Genomic DNA, 17704 nt, shown 5'->3' with positions numbered 1-17704 from the left:
TTATTGGGAAAGGCGAGTCCCAATAACGTGTGCGAAGGATCAAGAGGCAACGTTAGTGGTCATGTTGATGCCACTAACATTGAAGGTGACGTGGATCATCCCTGGGTGAGGAACGTTAGTAAAAAAGGTAATTGCCACTAACGTTCTCGAACCCACACTCTCACTTAACATTAACGCCACTAACGTCCTGAGCTAAACACCCTGCCTACTCCACACTTTCTCTCTGCAAGTAAAGCTAAGTCCAATGAAGAGTATAACTGCTTCAAACTCAAGATCCAAAGGCCCATATCCAAGACTTGAAGAACCAACTAGAAGATCAGAAGAGTAGTATATATAGGGGTAGTTTTGAATCAGGAAGGAGCTTTTGGAGGGATGGGAAATTGAGAACTACTCTCTGTATAATTTACTTTCACTGCACTTCTAGTTCTAGTTTTCATGATGTATTCTCCATCTTTGTTTTCCATTTTCAAAGCTATGAACAACTAAACCCCTTTCATTGGGTTAGGGAGCTCTGTTGTAATTTGATGGATCAATACTTATTTTCATTACTCTTCTTCTATCTTTTCTCTTGATTTTACTAGAAAGCTTTCAATCTTCATCCAATTGGGTAGTTATCTTGAAAAAGAAGCTATTCATACTTGGATCTCTTCTGAACCTTGGAAGAGGAATGAAGAGATCATGCTAGAAATGCTTTCTCATGTTGGACCAAATTGGGTTTGGTTGGGTATGGTGACTATAATCCTACCAACACTTGATTTGGGAATGCATGTGGTATAATCAGTGACCATACTTGAGATTTGAGAGATTGAATTACCAAGGAATTGGAATTCGATCACTTAAGATTGACAAGGAGATCAATGAATGCATTGATTGAGGAAGAGATGAAAATGAACTTGATCCGGAGAATGCAACATCTCCTAAGCCCAATGAATCCCCATTTCTGATCTTACCCATTCTCTTTAATTTCTGCAATTTACTTTCATGAGCATCTTCCCCGTTCCCATTTACAATTCTGCAATTTACTTTCCGTCATTTACTTTCAGCTCTTTACTTCCAGCATTTACATTTTCCGCCATTTAATTTCCTACAACTCTCAAACCACATTCTGCTTCACTCAACTAGAACATTCCTCCAATTAAAGTTGCTTGACCAATCAATCCCTGTGAGATTCGACCTCACTCTATTGTGAGTTTTTACTTGACGACAATTCGGTATACTTGCCGAAGGAAAATTGTTGAGGGACAAGTTTCCGTGCTATCAAGTTTATGGCACCGTTGCCGGGGATTGATTTTGTATCAACAATGACTAAATTGGAGGATAACTAGATTGAGCATTTTTCTTTTGTTTGATTTAAATTTCTGTTTGAGTTAATTACTTTTAGTTTTAGTTATTTTCCTCCCTCCCCCCTACTCCTTTTTCTTAGTTATTTACCATTCAGTTCACTAACCCACTAACTGTTTGATATATTGCATCACTCACACTAACAGCAATTTTAACAAGAGTACTTTCTGCATCTATTTCCTTGCTTGTGCCTTGTTGGTTGTATGACAGGGAGAAGAAGCGGGGCTTCAACTTCCTTTGATTCTGAACCTGAGAGGACCTTCCTTAGATTAAGGAGGGAAGCAAGAGGAAAGAGAGTAGTTGGTGCTGAGGAAGAGGAGGAGTACTTTGAACCAGACATGAATGAAAACATGGAGAACCATCATGAAGAAGAGGCTCACAACCATGGCAGAGAAGGTCCAGTGCATCAGGCTGGACAAGAGAGAAGAGTTCTGGGTTCTTACATCAACCCAAACCCAGGAAACTATGGAAGCAGCATCTAAAGGCCAACCATACATACCAACAACTTTAAACTAAAGCCACAGCTCATCACCATTGTTTAGAACAATTGTTCATTCAGAGGAAGTGTCCAAGAAGACCCCAATCAACATCTAACCACCTTCCTGAGCATATGTGATACTGTGAAGTCTAATGGTATTCATCCTGACACCTATAGACTACTTCTGTTCCCTTTCTCACTTAAGGACAAGGCATCTAAATGGCTGGAATCCTTCCCAAAGGAGAGTTTAGCAACCTGGGAAGATGTGGTGAACAAATTTTTGGCAAGATTCTATCCTCCTCAACGGATCAACAAGCTGAGAGCTGAGGTACAAACATTCAGGCAGCAGGATGGTGAGACTCTATATGAAGCATGGGAGAGGTTTAAGGACCTGACAAGAAGGTGTCCACCAGATATGTTCAATGAATGAGTGCAACTACACATTTTCTATGAAGGCCTCTCTTATGAATCAAAGAAGGCAGTAGACCATTCATCCGGAGGATCTCTGAACCAGAAGAAGACTATTGAAGAAGCTATAGATATCATTGAGACTGTAGCGGAGAATGACTACTTCTATGCTTCTGAAAGAGGCAGCACTAGAGGAGTGATGGAGCTAAACAATGTGGATGCACTGCTGGCCCAAAACAAGCTTATTACCAAGCAGCTGGCTGACCTCACCAAGAAGATGGAGAGGAACCAAGTGGCAGCAATCACCACCTCATCAGCAACCCAAGAGGGAGTGAATGATGAGGCAGAAAAGGAGCAAGAACAAGCCAACTACATTGGAAACTCACCCAGGCAGACCCATGATCCTTACTCCAAAACATACAACCCTGGTTGGAGGAATCACCCAAACTTTGGGTGGGGAAATCAACAAGATCAAAGCCAAAGATCAGAGACGTCACAACCCTAACAACCATGCAGCTCACCAACATTCCACACAGAGATCATATCAGCACCACCCTAACAACACCTCTCCACATCCATACCAAAACCAAAATGACCCAACTCACCCATCCACTCTCAACTCACCATCATCTGAAGAAAGACTCTCCAAAATTGAGACTCTGCTTGAAGGCATATGCAAAGAGATTCAAGATAATAAGGTATTCAAAGAGGAGGTACGAGCTAGTATCAAGAACCAGGGGGACACCATCAAGAGGCTGGAATTTCAAGTGGGATACTTATCTGAAAAGATTCCCAAACCTACTGATAGCTTCCCAAGTGACACAGAGAAAAATCCGAGAGGTGAAGCAAAGAAAGTCAGATGGGAAGATTGCAAGATGGTTACTATAAGTAATAAAGAGACTGAGGAAAAGCAAAACAAGCCATTAGAACAACTTGGAGAGACATCAGCAGAGAAACAGGAAAAGGATCACCAAGAACCCAAAATTTCACAAAAAGAGCTGACACAGAAGGAGCTGCTGAAACTCTATGCACCGTTTCCCCAATTACTCAATGGTGCTGTAGAAAAGAGAATATACTCAAGGTTTCTTGACCTGTTTGCATCCCTCCATGTAAACATACCATTCATCAAGGCCCTCCAACAAATGCCCTCATATATTAAGTATATGAAGGAGCTGCTGACCAGGAAAAGCTCACTCAAGGGAGGACAAACAATAGTGATGAATCAGGAGTGCAATGCTCTCATTCAACCAGAGTTGCCTATAAAAAGGAAGGACCCAGGGAGTTTTCACATCCCCTGTGGCATAGGAGAAACAATGTTTGATAAAGCACTCTGCGATTTGGGAGCAAGCATCAACTTAATGCCTTTATCCCTTATGAAAAGGCTGCAGATCAATGAGATAATACCCACAGATGTAGTTATCAGGCTGGCTGACAAAACTCAAAAACAAGCAGTAGGAGTGGTTGAAAATGTACTGGTGAAGGTGGGAAAATACTTCCTTCCCACAGACTTTGTCATCTTGGACATGGAAGAAAGTCACACTCACCCAATCATATTGGGAAGACCGTTCTTAGCTACAGCCAGAGCACTCATAGATGTGGAGTGAGGGGAGCTAATTTTGAGGATCCATGATGAACAACTCAGCTTCAATGTCTTCAAACTCTCACAAAAAACAGACCATAATGAGATACTGAGGGAGGAGGCAAGCACTGAAGCACAACCAACACCTCTGGGAAACCACTTGGTTGAAGAACAAGGCAATCAGCAGCTATCACAGCTCAAGGAAAATAAGGAGGAACCTAAACCACCAAAGTCATATGAGACCAGCAACAAAATTCCCTTAGAAGAGGAGGTCACAAAGAGCAAGGCAACATCAAAAGGGACAAAGAAGAAGGCACCAAGGAGGTGAAAGAACAAGAAGATCCCTACAGAGGACTTTTCTCTGGGGGATAAAGTGATCTCAGCCTACTTTCCAGCTATTCCTCCTCATCTCCCCACTATCCCATCTCAGCTACCTAAGGTCTTTACCATCAACAGAGTTCTCTCTCTAGAACATGTGGAGATCCTTGATGAAGCCAATGGATATAGGCCTACTGCAAGAGGGGAAGATCTGAAGCATTACCAACCACCATGACAAAGGCAAAACGTCAAGCTAGTGATGCTAAAGAAGCGCTTCATGGGAGGCAACCCATGTTTTACATGCTTTTGAAAGTAGTTAATAATGCAAGGTTCAGGGATTTCAAATCAACTTGACATGGACTTGAATGAATCCTTGTGTGCAACATATAGTGAAGAACAAGTTTGGTGTTCAAGGCACACTAAGAGAACATCAACGTAACCCATATCATGTCACTCTTAGGGGCCTTGAACAAATCTTTTACACCACACGGCACCAAACTAAGTTTGGTGTTGCAAATATTGCACACATGGATGTTGAGTTAATCAGTTGGTTTGATCTATTGAATGGCACTTAGTTAGTTAAAACAAAAACTTTAAAAAGTAGTTATTCTTTTAATTTTGCCGCCACTTTCAACACATATATTTTTTTTAATCACAATTCTTTTATTTTGTAGGAGAGAAGAAAGGGGTATTGAAGTGGATTGAGTGGACAATTAAATGAGGAGGGTTCGGCCACTTCATGAAGGGAGAATACACACGTGTCTCAAGGGGAATACATTGGAAAATGTGGCCATGCAACATTGGAAGAAGGATACTCTTGGAGACCGAACAAATTCCCTTCATAAAGTTGATGATCCTTGTCCTCCTCCCATGATAAACCCCATTCGTCCATCACACAACAACTCCATCAATCCACACCTTCCATTCATTCACCACCTTTCTATATAAGTAATCTGTTTTCCGTAACCCACCTTCACATTCCACTCCCACTCTTCACACCTCTCCCTTTTCGGAACTAAGCACTTCCTACCACATTAAAAACATTCTCACCAACTCCCTTCATTGCACCAAATCCTAATCAACCGAAGCCCATTCTCCATACCCTTTCTTTTCAAAAGTCACTCATGGCATCATCAAGCTCTAAAAGAAGAAAGGCAAAGGAGCCTATGGAGCAACGCCCTTTTGATGAAAAGAAGTTCAGAACTTTTTATCATGCATTACAGTACGGATGGATAGTTGATAAGGAGATCGTCTATGAGCTGGGCTTTCAAGTAAAAAAAACGTAGTGTCCCAAAATCACAAAGAAGGTGGAAAAGAGAAGATATGAGTTCCTCACTTATCCGGTCACTAGGGTAAATGCAAATCTTGTAAGAGAATTTTATGCAAATGCTATTCGTTATGATAAGGCAGATGAGTCTTATACATGTTTCGTAAGAGGAAAGACCGTGGATTTCAGTCCCATGAGTGTCATGAGAGCATTAAAGCTGCGGTCTATACCGTTTGAGGAAGAGAGCTATCATTCAAGAATTGATAACAGTCCAAATTATGACCAGATTGTGCGAGATATATGTGTACTAGGTGTTGATTGGGTGCGAGATTCCGAAAGGAAACCCAAGTTCATTAAGAGAGGGGACCTCACTCCTGAAGCAAAGGGGTGGTTCAAAATTGTAAGGAGATCCATCCTCCCCGCAGGGAACAACTCAGAGGTAAATCTCAAAAGAGCCACAATGGTACACTGTATTCTCAAAGGGGGAGAGATCAAGGTTCATGAACTCATAGCCCAAGGCATTAGGAAAAGGGCCAAAAATAGCAATTCTAGAGGAAAGTTAGGCTACCCCAGCACTATTTTCCGACTCTGCGACAAGGCTGGGGTGGTGTTTGAAGATGAAGACCCCGAGTGGATCAAAGAGGGCATTCCCATTACAGTCCAAAGGATGAATGCTGTTGCATCCCCCCTACCTCAACGGAAGCCAAGAAAGAGGCTAGCCCACCAAGTAGTAGAAGGACAAGACCTAGAAGAGCAAGCCCCAGCCACCTTGAACATGCACCAATTACAAGAAGCCATTGATGGCTTATCTAGGCAATATTAGGAAAATCAAGAGGCACAGAAGGAGCTCCAGCTACAAATAATGAACCGCCAAGAAGAATCATTTTCTAGTTGGACGAATCAACAAGGGGAGTGGGAGAAGAAAATGATGGAGCAGCAATTGGAACAAGGAAAACAATGGGGTGAATCTTTCCACAGGATAGAACAAAGGCAAATTGAACAACAAGAATCTATCCAGAAGCTAATCAAAATCCAAGCACATCAAGGTGCACACATACATGAGATACATCGAAAACAAATAGAACAAGCAGAACTCTTTGACGAGCACAGGGCATTCTCTGAAGGGGTTTACATGAGTGAAAGTGGAAATCATGTAAACATGCTAGCAAGGCTTGGATACTTAGTTGGACAGCTACCTAATGTACATCCAGGAATCACAAAATATGACGAAGTGAAGGATGAGTTAGCACGAGAAGAAAGAGTAAGGGTGGAGAAGAGTCATGAATCGGTAAAGAAGGCACTTGAAGACTGGAAAAGAGACAGACTAGCACGGATGCAAGGAAGCACAAGTAGACACAAAGAGGACAAGTCAGAGGGAGAGCATGGGCAATCCCATGAGTAAAAGGTGGTGGAGTTCCCTATCTGTTCCATCTTTTTCAAGCTTTAAATAAGGAAAATCATGTATGAAATAGAACATGTCCATGGTAGTTTAGAAATTTTAAATTCTGTCTTTAAGTTTTTCATTGCCTAGGTCTATGATTACTAGTCAATACCTGCTTCAATTCCATCCTGCTTATTGTGTTGCTTGTCTCCTTTTGAATCAAATAAAAAGAGAATGTTTGTTATCAAAGACCAGAGTGGAGTTCATATTGTGGAGTAAGTTCCTTAGTGTGTGATGTGGTCATAAGTTAGCTAAGTTGGCTCACCAACAAGGGTGGGAAGACAACTATCTGTCCTGAATTATATGCTTGAAACACACCCCATGAGACTAGCTAAATAATAATATCCTAATAAGAAAAAGGGGAAAAGAACAATAAGAGTTGAAAAAGAAAGAAAAGTTAATAAAGAATAAGGCTAGGCACCAAGGGTTTGAAACTTGAGAGATGTGTCTGTGGTGCTCCTGTACCAAGGATCTGCTTGGATGAATAAGTTCGTAGGAGTGCTTCATCACTTGGTAACTTGGGTTAACTAACCCGGGATTATCAACTGAAAATCCACTATCAAGAGCAACCTTGCTACAGAACATTTAGTAACCCAAAGAGGTGCTGGACACCAAGGTCTCAAGAAAGGAAATAACGAACCATGTGCCTGTGGTGTGTATGTATAGGGGAAAGAGACTTGAGGGAGTAAGTCCTTAGGGGTGTCTTAACACCTAGCACCTTGAACCAACTGGTTCGGGAGTGCTGGCTGAAAGCTTATCTTAAAGAGTCGCCCCCTCACAGAGCACTTAGCCTAAGAACACAAATAAGCCCAGAAAACAATAAAAGGATCAATGAATAAGAGTCTCATAGGGTGTAATCAAGTGAGTATTCCAGGACATGATAAAGGTCTGAAAGCCAGTGAAGGAATGAACCTAAGTTGCTATGCATGAAACCACCATAAAACCAAGTATATGACCTCCATAATAATGACTCATTTCTCTTGGCATTCCATTCATCATTCTCTTGTTCTAGTACTTGCTTAGGGACAAGCAAGCTTTAAGTTTGGTGTTGTGATGCCAGGGCATTTTGGCCAGTTTCACTGACCTTTTCTTTACTATTTTAGGGTAGTTTCATGCATTTTCTTAGGAAATAAGCAAGTTTTGGGTAGAATTTTACTTACATCTTGATTTAAGCATACATTGAGCACTTTACATGATTTCATGAGAATTTTGCATGAATTAGATGACAAATTCGACGATGGTTGTCTCATGATGTGGATTAGAACTTTGATGCACTTTATTGCTTGATTTCAGGACAAAGGAAGTAAGAAAGAGCCACGTTCGCAGCCACGTTAGTCTAACTAACGTGACCACCAACGTGGAATGGGAGCTAGCTTGCAACGTTAATGAGAAAAGTAATCGCCAATAACGTCCTCGAAAGCCATCATAGCCCACGTTAAGAGTCACGTTAACTAAGTTAACGTGAACTCTAACGTGGAAGAAAGAAATAAGGCCAACGTTAGTGACACTCACCTTTGTCACTAACGTTGGACCAAGCTCATAAGTGGCCATGTTAAGAGCCACGTTAACTCAGTTAACGTGGACTCTAACGTTGGGAAGCAAAAGAGAAGCCAACGTTAGTGACACTCACCTTTGTCACTAACGTTGGCCAAGCTACAATGAGCCACGTTAGTTGCCACGTTAACTTAGTTAACGTGGAAGCTAATGTGGAGAAAGCAAGTGATCGCCAACGTTAGTGACACTTACCTTTGTCACTAACATTGGGATGTACCACCACAAGCCACTATGAGCCACGTTAACTTCCACGTTAACTTAGTTAACGTGGAAGCTAACGTTGAGGATAGGATGATGAGCCAATATTAGTGACACTCACCTTTGTCACTAACGTTGGAGATGCCTATCATTACCACGTTAGAAGCCACGTTAACTTAGTTAACGTGGACTCTAACGTGGGAAGTAGGGGCACCTTGGAACGTTAGTGACCAAGGTAAGTGTCACTAACGGTCTCGAAGAATTGGCAAGCCTACGTTAAGAGCCACGTTAACTATGTTAACGTGAACTCTAACGTAGGGGGAGGGAGGACTCTCAACGTTATTGGAAAAGGCGAGTCCCAATAATGTGTGCGAAGGATCAAGAGGCAACGTTAGTGGTCACGTTGATGCCACTAACGTTGAAGTTAACGTGGATCATCCCTGGGTGAGGAACGTTAGTGAAAAAGGTGATTGCCACTAACGTTCTCGAACCCACACTCTCACTTAACGTTAACGCCACTAACGTCCTGAGCTAAACACCCTGCCTACTCCGCACTTTCTCTCTGCAAGTAAAGCTAAGCCCAGTGAAGAGTATAACTGCTTCAAACTCAAGATCCAAAGGCCCATATCCAAGACTTGAAGAACCAACTAAAACATCAGAAGAGTAGTATATATAGGGGTAGTTTTGAATCAAGAAGGAGCTTTTGGGGGATGAGAAATTGAGAACTACTCTCTGTATAATTTACTTTCTCTGCACTTCTAGTTCTAGTTTTCATGATGTATTATCCATCTTTGTTTTCCATTTTCAGAGCTATGAACAACTAAACCCCTTTCATTGGGTTAGGGAGCTCTGTTGTAATTTGATGGATCAATACTTATTTTCATTACACTTCTTCTATCTTTTCTCTTGATTTTACTAGAAAGCTTTCAATCTTCATCCAATTGGGTAGTTATCTTGGAAAAGAAGCTATTCATACTTGGATCTCTTCTGAACCATGGAAGAGGAATGAAGAGATCATGCTAGAAATGCTTTCTCATGTTGGACCAAATTGGGTTTGGTTGGGTATGGTGACTATAATCCAACCAACACTTGATTTGGGAATGCATGTGGTATAATCAGTGACCATACTTCATCTCTTCTCATGAGCAATTGACCAAGGAATTGGCTATTGATCAAGATTTGATAGATTGAATTACCAAGGAATTGGAATTCGATCACTTAAGATTGCCAAGGAGATCAATGAATGCATTGATTGAGGAAGAGATGAAAATGAACTTGATCCGGAGAATGCAACATCTCCTAAGCCCAATGAATCCCAATTTCTGAACTTACCCATTCTCTTTAATTTCTGCAATTTACTTTCATGAGCATCTTCCCCATTCCCAATTACAATTCTGCAATTTACTTTCCGTCATTTACTTTCAGCTCTTTACTTCCAGCATTTACATTTTCTGCTATTTACTTTCCCGCCATTTAATTTCCTGCAACTCTCAAACCACGTTCTACTTCGCTCAACTAGAACATTCCTCCAATTAAAGTTGCTTGACCAATCAATCCCTGTGGGATTCGACCTCACTCTATTGTGAGTTTTTACTTGACGACAATTCGGTATACTTGATGTGCGGAAAATGATCCGACACAAAACTCACCGGCAAGTGTATCGGGTCGCATCAAGTAATAAAACTCACGGGAGTGAGGTCGATCCCACAAGGATTGAAGGATTGAGAAATTTTAGTTTAGTGGTTGATTTAGTCAAGCGGATCAAGTGTTGGTTGAGTGATTTGTGATTAACAGAAATTAAATTGCATGAAAAGTAAAGGGAGAGGGGTAAATTGCAGGAAATTAAAGAGAACAGAAAATAAAAGTGCTGAATCTTAAAGAACAAGAAATTAAATGGCAGAAACTTAGTACGCAAGAAATGTAAATTGCAGAATCTTAGAGTACAAGAAACGTAAATGGCTTGAATTGTAAATGGATCAGGGATGTGGGATTGCAAAAATTAAACAAGAAAACAGTAAATCTAAACAAACAGAAACGTAGAAGCTGGATTCAATTAAACAGGATCTTAAATGCAAATGAAAATAAACTTGGTGTAGCAATGGAGCAAGGAAATTGAAATTGAAAGATGTAGATCTCAGGACTCAAGGAGACTAGATAACCAAGTCTAGATCTCACTGCCTTCTTAGATCCAAGTTTAGAATTTAATTGCAAGAGATTAGAAATCAAAACAGAAGAAAACTTGGATTCAAATCTCAATTCTCCAATGGTGCAGTGAAAGAAACAGAAAGAGATCTCAAGGTGAGATTGAGACAGAATTTCCTCAATTCTTCAACACCCAAGACTCTAAATCTCCAAATAGCTCAAAACCCAAAAGTTCTCTACTGTGAATACTATGAAAATTCTTAAAGAAAACTCTAAAGAAAAAAAGCTCCCTAAAACTTCAAATCCTAAGCTATTTATACACTTTCTTCAAATGATCATTAAGCCTTGAATTGGGCCTTTAGTCTTGATGGAATTGGGTTGATAGTAGCCTCCGTTGATTGCTCTTGGTGTTGGGAAGAAATCCATTAGTGAACCGGGCCATGAACCATTCACGTTTGAGTCAACGTTTGAGGCAAACGTTGACTCAAACGTCACTTGTGTAAAATTATGCAGCTAGGCCAAGATGCTGTCATCCACGTTTGGCTCAACGTTTGAAGTCAAACGTGAGCTCAAACATGGATCTCCCCATGCTCTCTTTTTGGCCAACGTTTGGCCCAACGTTTGAGGCAAACGTTGGCGCAAACGTGGCTCAATTACTCATAAATCATGGACTCTTCTTCATGCTAAAATGGCGCCAACGTTTGACCTCACGTTTGAGGCAAACGTTGGTGCAAACGTTGGCTTGCTTCAGGGGTGCTTTTGCTTGCTCTTCCTTGCCAAAATGTAGCCAACGTTTGACCTCACGTTTGAGGCAAACGTTGGCTCAAACGTTGCCATGCCCAGGAGTGTTCTTTCTCTTCTTTTTGGCGCCAACGTTTGACCTCACGTTTGAGGCAAACGTTGGCACAAACGTTGCCCTCCCTTGCTCCTTCTTCAGCCAACGTTTGCCTCAACATTTGAGGCAAACGTTGGCTCTTCTCCAGGGTGTGGTTGCACTCTTCCTCACGTTTGAGCCCAAGTTTGAGGCAAACTTTGGCTCAAACGTGAGTCCTTCCTCTTGCCTCTTGCTATCACCCTTTTCTTCAACCTTCTTCCAAGCTTTCTTCTACCTATCATCAACCAACAATTGCATCAAAGCTATGCTCTAATCATGAGAGTTATTCTTTTTCTTGTCATATAAGCAATTATGGCATAAAACTCATGAAAATGCATCAATTCATCCATAGTTGATTGAATCTAAGGAAACATGAAATTCCACCCAATTGGCTTACTTGTGGCTTAAGAAAGTGCATAAAACTAAATGAAAACAAAGGAAAAAGACTAGTGAAACTAGGCTAGGATGACTTGTCATCACAACACCAAACTTAAAACTTGCTTGTCCCCAAGCAAGAAAAGAATTATGCTCAAAGGTCCTTTCAATTATAATGGATTTGAAGAATTACATGTACTATTCTGTGAGTGAAGAGATTAAGTGACAGTGGGGTGAACTCTAAATTATGTGCTCATGCAAGGGCTTCAGTGCTTACTAGTCCCTACATCTTGGGAGTCTTAGGTCTTAGAACTTTCATCCAAATAATATCATGGAGATCTCTCTATAGGTAATCACCTTGAAGCAGCTTATCGTTTCTGTGCTTTGGCCTTGACTCTAAGTGTCATGTCTCAAAGCGGCTCTTTAGATAAACTTTCAATCAATACTCCTACACCAGTTGGTTTTAAGGTATTAGGTGTTGAAGCACCCCTTAGGATTTACTTGCTCAAGCCTCTCTCTTTGACACAGTTCGACCACAAGCATTTACTAGGATAACAACTCTTTGAGTTCTTGTTTCTTTCTTCTTTTTTTTTTTTTGCCTAGTAATTGATGCTTAGAGCCTTGGGCCATGTTCTTTTTGTTTTTGTATTTTCTTTATTTTCTTTTATTTTGTTTGCTGCTTCTTGGATCAATAAATATTTGAGAATCTCCACAACACTTCTTTGAACTCTATATCCCGCCTATGAGCTCTCATGCAAGTTTTCATAAGCATGCAACCTCAATACATAATCATACAACTAGAACCACCACTTTTTCTAATCTTTTGCTTGCCTCAAAATTGTTTAATTCCTCGTTTCTTCTTTTCAAAGAACTTTCATGTGATGCATTTTTGAAATATTGAGTGCAAACAAGTTTGGAGAGTATAGTGTTGTAAATGGTCAAGCATCTTGATTCTTGAATTGCAGTAAAACTATACTAGACAGAAGGACAGACAGGGGTATAATATCACTTTCAATCACAGCAATATCTGATAATGAACAATACAACCTTTTGGAGTTTACTTGATGTCCTCTTCCTCATCATCATTGCTGGTCTTCACATTCCTCTTTCACCTCTTTGATTGATGATGCTAAATCTTCCAAAAGTTTGTATGGTGCTCTGCAATGATATTGAAAGTTGCTTGTTCCCCAAGCACTTGAAAATTGGTTAGCATGCATAATTTATTTGTGGGCCTTTGAACTTACTTTGGTGTGGGAACACCAAACTTAGCACCTTGCCAATGGTTCTCATGCATCAGATTAACCATGTGTGAAACTCTTTTTCTTTTTCAAAAGCAATAGAACTAAAAACTAGGAAATAGCAGAATAGTTAACTAGTTCGTCTAGATGCTTGAAGCTAGCATTATGCAGAAAGTGAGAATGTGTTTTATGATGGGATTTTGGTGGAACACCAAACTTAGAATCCTTCATTCTCCTTTATATTGTTTTGGTGTGTAACACCAAACTTAGCTTCTTGCAATATAGATGAAGTTAATTAACCTTTTTATTAAAATAGCTATGAAAAGAGAACTACCTCAGGTTGGGTTGCCTCCCAACAAGCGCTTCTTTATTGTCATTAGCTTGACATCCTCTATGCTTGCTCAGCTCAGATTCTGAGCTTCCTTCTCCTTGTCCCATTGTCCTCCTAAGTGAGGCTTTGCTCTGTGATGCTCATCCTGGATGTGTGATTCTTTTCCTTTAGCACTCTTCTCACCCATTTCTGCGAGGTTCTTAGCCAGTTGTTGCATTTGCTTCTCGATTCTTCTGACTGAGGCTTCCTGGTTCTTCATTGTCACCTCTTGGTGTTTCATCATTCTCTCTATTAAGATCTCCAGATTGGTGATCCTCTGAGAGTCTTGTGAGATTATTTGGTTGTGGGTTGTTGGGGGTTGGAAGGGTGGGTAGTGTGGTGGTATGTAGTGATTGTTGTTGGTATGGTGGTGTTTTTGTAGGTTTGGGAAGTTGGGGTTGTTGTAGTTGAAGTCCCTTTGTTTCTACTGTTGAGATTCCCTCATTCTTAGGTAAGAATGTGGCTTCCATGGTGGAAATTGTGCATTCACTATAGTAGAATGTAGAAAATCGATTTGTCTAGCTATTGACTCCAATTGTTGCTGAGTTTGCTGGTGTAGCTGTTTGTTTTGATTCATGACTGCCTTCACTCCTTCAAGATTCATTACTTCCTTTTCTGAAATTGCATTCTGTGGTGTCTCAAATGAGTGTTGGTTATTGGCTCTTTTGTCATTGAACTCTGCAGTTCCTTGGCCAGTTGCTGTTGCTTTGAGTAGGCCATCTGAGAAGTAGTCCACCGCTCTTCTTGTTTCTGAGGTTAATCCTTCATAGAACGCTTGGAAACCCACTTTGTCACTTGCTTTCTTGTATCTTTCCCATGCTTTGAACAAAGGTTCTTCCTCTCCTTGTATGAATGGATGTATTCCCTCTTTCATCTTGATGTTTTGTTGGGATGAGGAGAATTTGGCTAGAAACTTGGCAACCAAATCATCCCAACTAGTGATACTTCCTTGGGGAAAGGTTTCAAGCCATTGTGCCGCTTCATCCTTCAGTGAGAAAGGAAATAACAAGAGCTTATAGGTATCATGATTTACACTATTGAGATTGACAGCACCACAAGTCCTCAGAAAAATGGATAGGTGCTGTTTAGGATCCTCCAATGGACTTCTACCATAGGAACAATTGTTCTTGATTAGTGTAATGAGTTGCGGCTTCATGTTGTGGTGTTCTTCTTTCTCAGAAACTCCTTCTTCAATGATATCCTTCCCTCTGGCCTCTCTTCTTTCCTGTGACATATAAATCAACAAACAGAACACACAGTGGTACTCTTGAAAATTGAGTATAGTTAGTTGAGACAAAACTTCAAACAGTTAGTGGGTTAGTCAAAAATTAAAGAAAAAGTGCTTGATCTAAACTACCACCTCACTTAATCATTGTCAATCTATTCAATCCCCGGCAACGGCACCAAAAACTTGATGTGCGGAAAACGATCCGACACAAAACTCACCGGCAAGTGTACCGGGTCACATCAAGTAATAAAACTCACGGGAGTGAGGTCGATCCCACAAGGATTGAAGGATTGAGCAATTTTAGTTTAGTGGTTGATTTAGTCAAGCGGATCAAGTGTTGGTTGAGTGATTTGTGATTAACAGAAATTAAATTGCATGAAAAGTAAAGGGAGAGGGGTAAATTGCAGGAAATTAAAGAGAACAGAAAATAAAAGTGCTGAATCTTAAAGAACAAGAAATTAAATGGCAGAAACTTAGTACGCAAGAAATGTAAATTGCAGAATCTTAGAGTGCAAGAAACGTAAATGGCTTGAATTGTAAATGGATCAGGGATGTGGGATTGCAAAAATTAAACAAGAAAACAGTAAATCTCAACAAACAGAAACGTAGAAGCTGGATTCAATTAAACAGGATCTTAAATGCAAATGAAAATAAACTTGGTGTAGCAATGGAGCAAGGAAATTGAAATTGAAAGATGTAGATCTCAGGACTCAAGGAGACTAGATAACCAAGTCTAGATCTCACTGCCTTCTTAGATCCAAGTTTAGAATTTAATTGCAAGAGATTAGAAATCAACATAGAAGAAAACTTGGAATCAAATCTAAATTCTCCAATGGTGCAGTGAAAGAAACAGAAAGAGATCTCAAGGTGAGATTGAGACAGAATTTCCTCAATTCTTCAACACCCAAGACTCTAAATCTCCAAATAGCTCAAAACCCAAAAGTTCTCTACTGTGAATACTATAAAAATTCTTAAAGAAAACTCTAAAGAAAAAAAGCTCCCTAAAACTTCAAATCCTAAGCTATTTATACACTTTCTTCAAATGATCATTAAGCCTTGAATTGGGCCTTTAGTCTTGATGGAATTGGGTTGATAGTAGCCTCCGTTGATTGCTCTTGGTGTTGGGAAGAAATCCATTAGTGAACCGGGCCATGAACCATTCACGTTTGAGTCAACGTTTGAGGCAAACGTTGACTCAAACGTCACTTGTGTAAAATTATGCAGCTAGGCCAAGATGCTGTCATCCACGTTTGGCTCAACGTTTGAGGTCAAACGTGAGCTCAAACGTGGATCTCCCCATGCTCTCTTTTTGGCCAACGTTTGGCCTAACGTTTGAGGCAAACGTTGGCGCAAACGTGGCAAAATTACTCATAAATCATGGACTCTTCTTCATGCTAAAATGGCGCCAACGTTTGACCTCACGTTTGAGGCAAACGTTGGCGCAAACGTTGGCTTGCTTCAGGGGTGCTTTTGCTTGCTCTTCCTTGCCAAAATGTAGCCAACGTTTGACCTCACGTTTGAGGCAAACGTTGGCTCAAACATTGCCATGCCCAGGAGTGCTCTTTCTCTTCTTTTTGGCGCCAATGTTTGACCTCACGTTTGAGGCAAACGTTGGCGCAAACGTTGCCCTCCCTTGCTCCTTCTTCAGCCAACGTTTGCCTCAACGTTTGAGGCAAACGTTGGCGCAAATGTTGGCTCTTCTCTAGGGTGTGGTTGCACTCTTCCTCACGTTTGAGCCCAAGTTTGAGGCAAACTTTGGCTCAAACGTGAGTCCTTCCTCTTGCCTCTTGCTATCACCGTTTTCCTCAACCTTCTTCCAAGCTTTCTTCTACCTATCATCAACCAACAATTGCATCAAAGCTATGCTCTAATCATGAGAGTTATTCTTTTTCTTGTCATATAAGCAATTATGGCATAAAACTCATGAAAATGCATCAATTCATCCATAGTTGATTGAATCTAAGGAAACATGAAATTCCACCCAATTGGCTTACTTGTGGCTTAAGAAAGTGCATAAAACTAAATGAAAACAAAGGAAAAAGACTAGTGAAACTAGGCTAGGATGACTTGTCATCAATACTTGCCGAAGGAAAATTGTTGAGAGACAAGTTTCCGTGCTATCATTCTCCCATGTAATTTACTTCTTCCATTCCAAGATTCTCAGGGTCATAAGCTTCTCCTTCAGAGGAAGCTTCTTTAGGACTGCCGGATGCAGCTTTCATTCCAGTCAGATTCTGAGAAATCATATTGACTTGCTGAGTCAATATTTTATTCTGTGCCAATATGGCATTCAAAGTATCAATCTCAAGAACTCCTTTCTTCTGAGTCATCCCATTATTCACAGGATTTCGTTCAGAAGTATACATGAACTGGTTATTTGTAACCACTTCAATGAGTTCCTGAGCTTCTGCAGGCATTTTCTTCAGATGAAGAGATCCACTAGCAGAGTGATCCAATGACATCTTGGACAATTCAGACAGACCATCATAGAATATACATAAGATGCTCCATTCTGAAAGCATGTCAGAAGGACACCTTCTGATCAATTGCTTGTATCTTTCCCAAGCTTCATAGAGGGATTCACCTTCCTTCTGTCTGAAGGTTTGGACTTCCACTCTGAGCTTGCTCATCTTTTGAGGTGAAAAGAATTTGGCCAAGAAGGTATTGACCAACTTTTCCCAAGAGTTCAGGCTTTCTTTGGGTTGTGAGTCTAACCATATCCTAGCTCTGTCTCTTACAGCAAAGGGGAAAAGCATAAGTCTGTAGACCTCGGGATTAATCTCATTGGTCTTAACAGTATCACAAATTTGCAAGAATTTAGCTAAGAACTGATGAGGATCTTCCAATGAAAGTCCATGAAACTTGCAATTATGTTGCATTAGAGAAACTAATT

At 40.6% G+C, this 17704-nt stretch overlaps 2 non-coding genes across 2 annotated transcripts; one reads left to right on the top strand and one right to left on the bottom strand.

Annotated features, from left to right (window-relative positions):
- Nucleotides 1-2132: 2132 nt before the first annotated feature.
- Nucleotides 2133-2239, bottom strand: LOC148545380 (small nucleolar RNA R71). The gene has a single exon (XR_015901495.1). It is a non-coding gene; the product is annotated as a small nucleolar RNA R71 (small nucleolar RNA).
- Nucleotides 2240-17331: 15092 nt separating this feature from the next.
- LOC148545379 (small nucleolar RNA R71) lies at nt 17332-17435 on the top strand. Its single transcript, XR_015900467.1, has one exon. It is a non-coding gene; the product is annotated as a small nucleolar RNA R71 (small nucleolar RNA).
- The last annotated feature ends 269 nt before the right edge of the window (nt 17436-17704 follow it).

This window comes from Arachis ipaensis, chromosome B9, assembly GCF_059453495.1.
Source record: "Arachis ipaensis isolate K30076 ecotype BB chromosome B9, ASM5945349v1, whole genome shotgun sequence".
Lineage (NCBI taxonomy): Eukaryota > Viridiplantae > Streptophyta > Magnoliopsida > Fabales > Fabaceae > Arachis > Arachis ipaensis.
The sequence above is the reverse complement of the archived record's forward strand: the minus strand, read 5'-3'. Positions and strand labels throughout refer to the sequence as shown.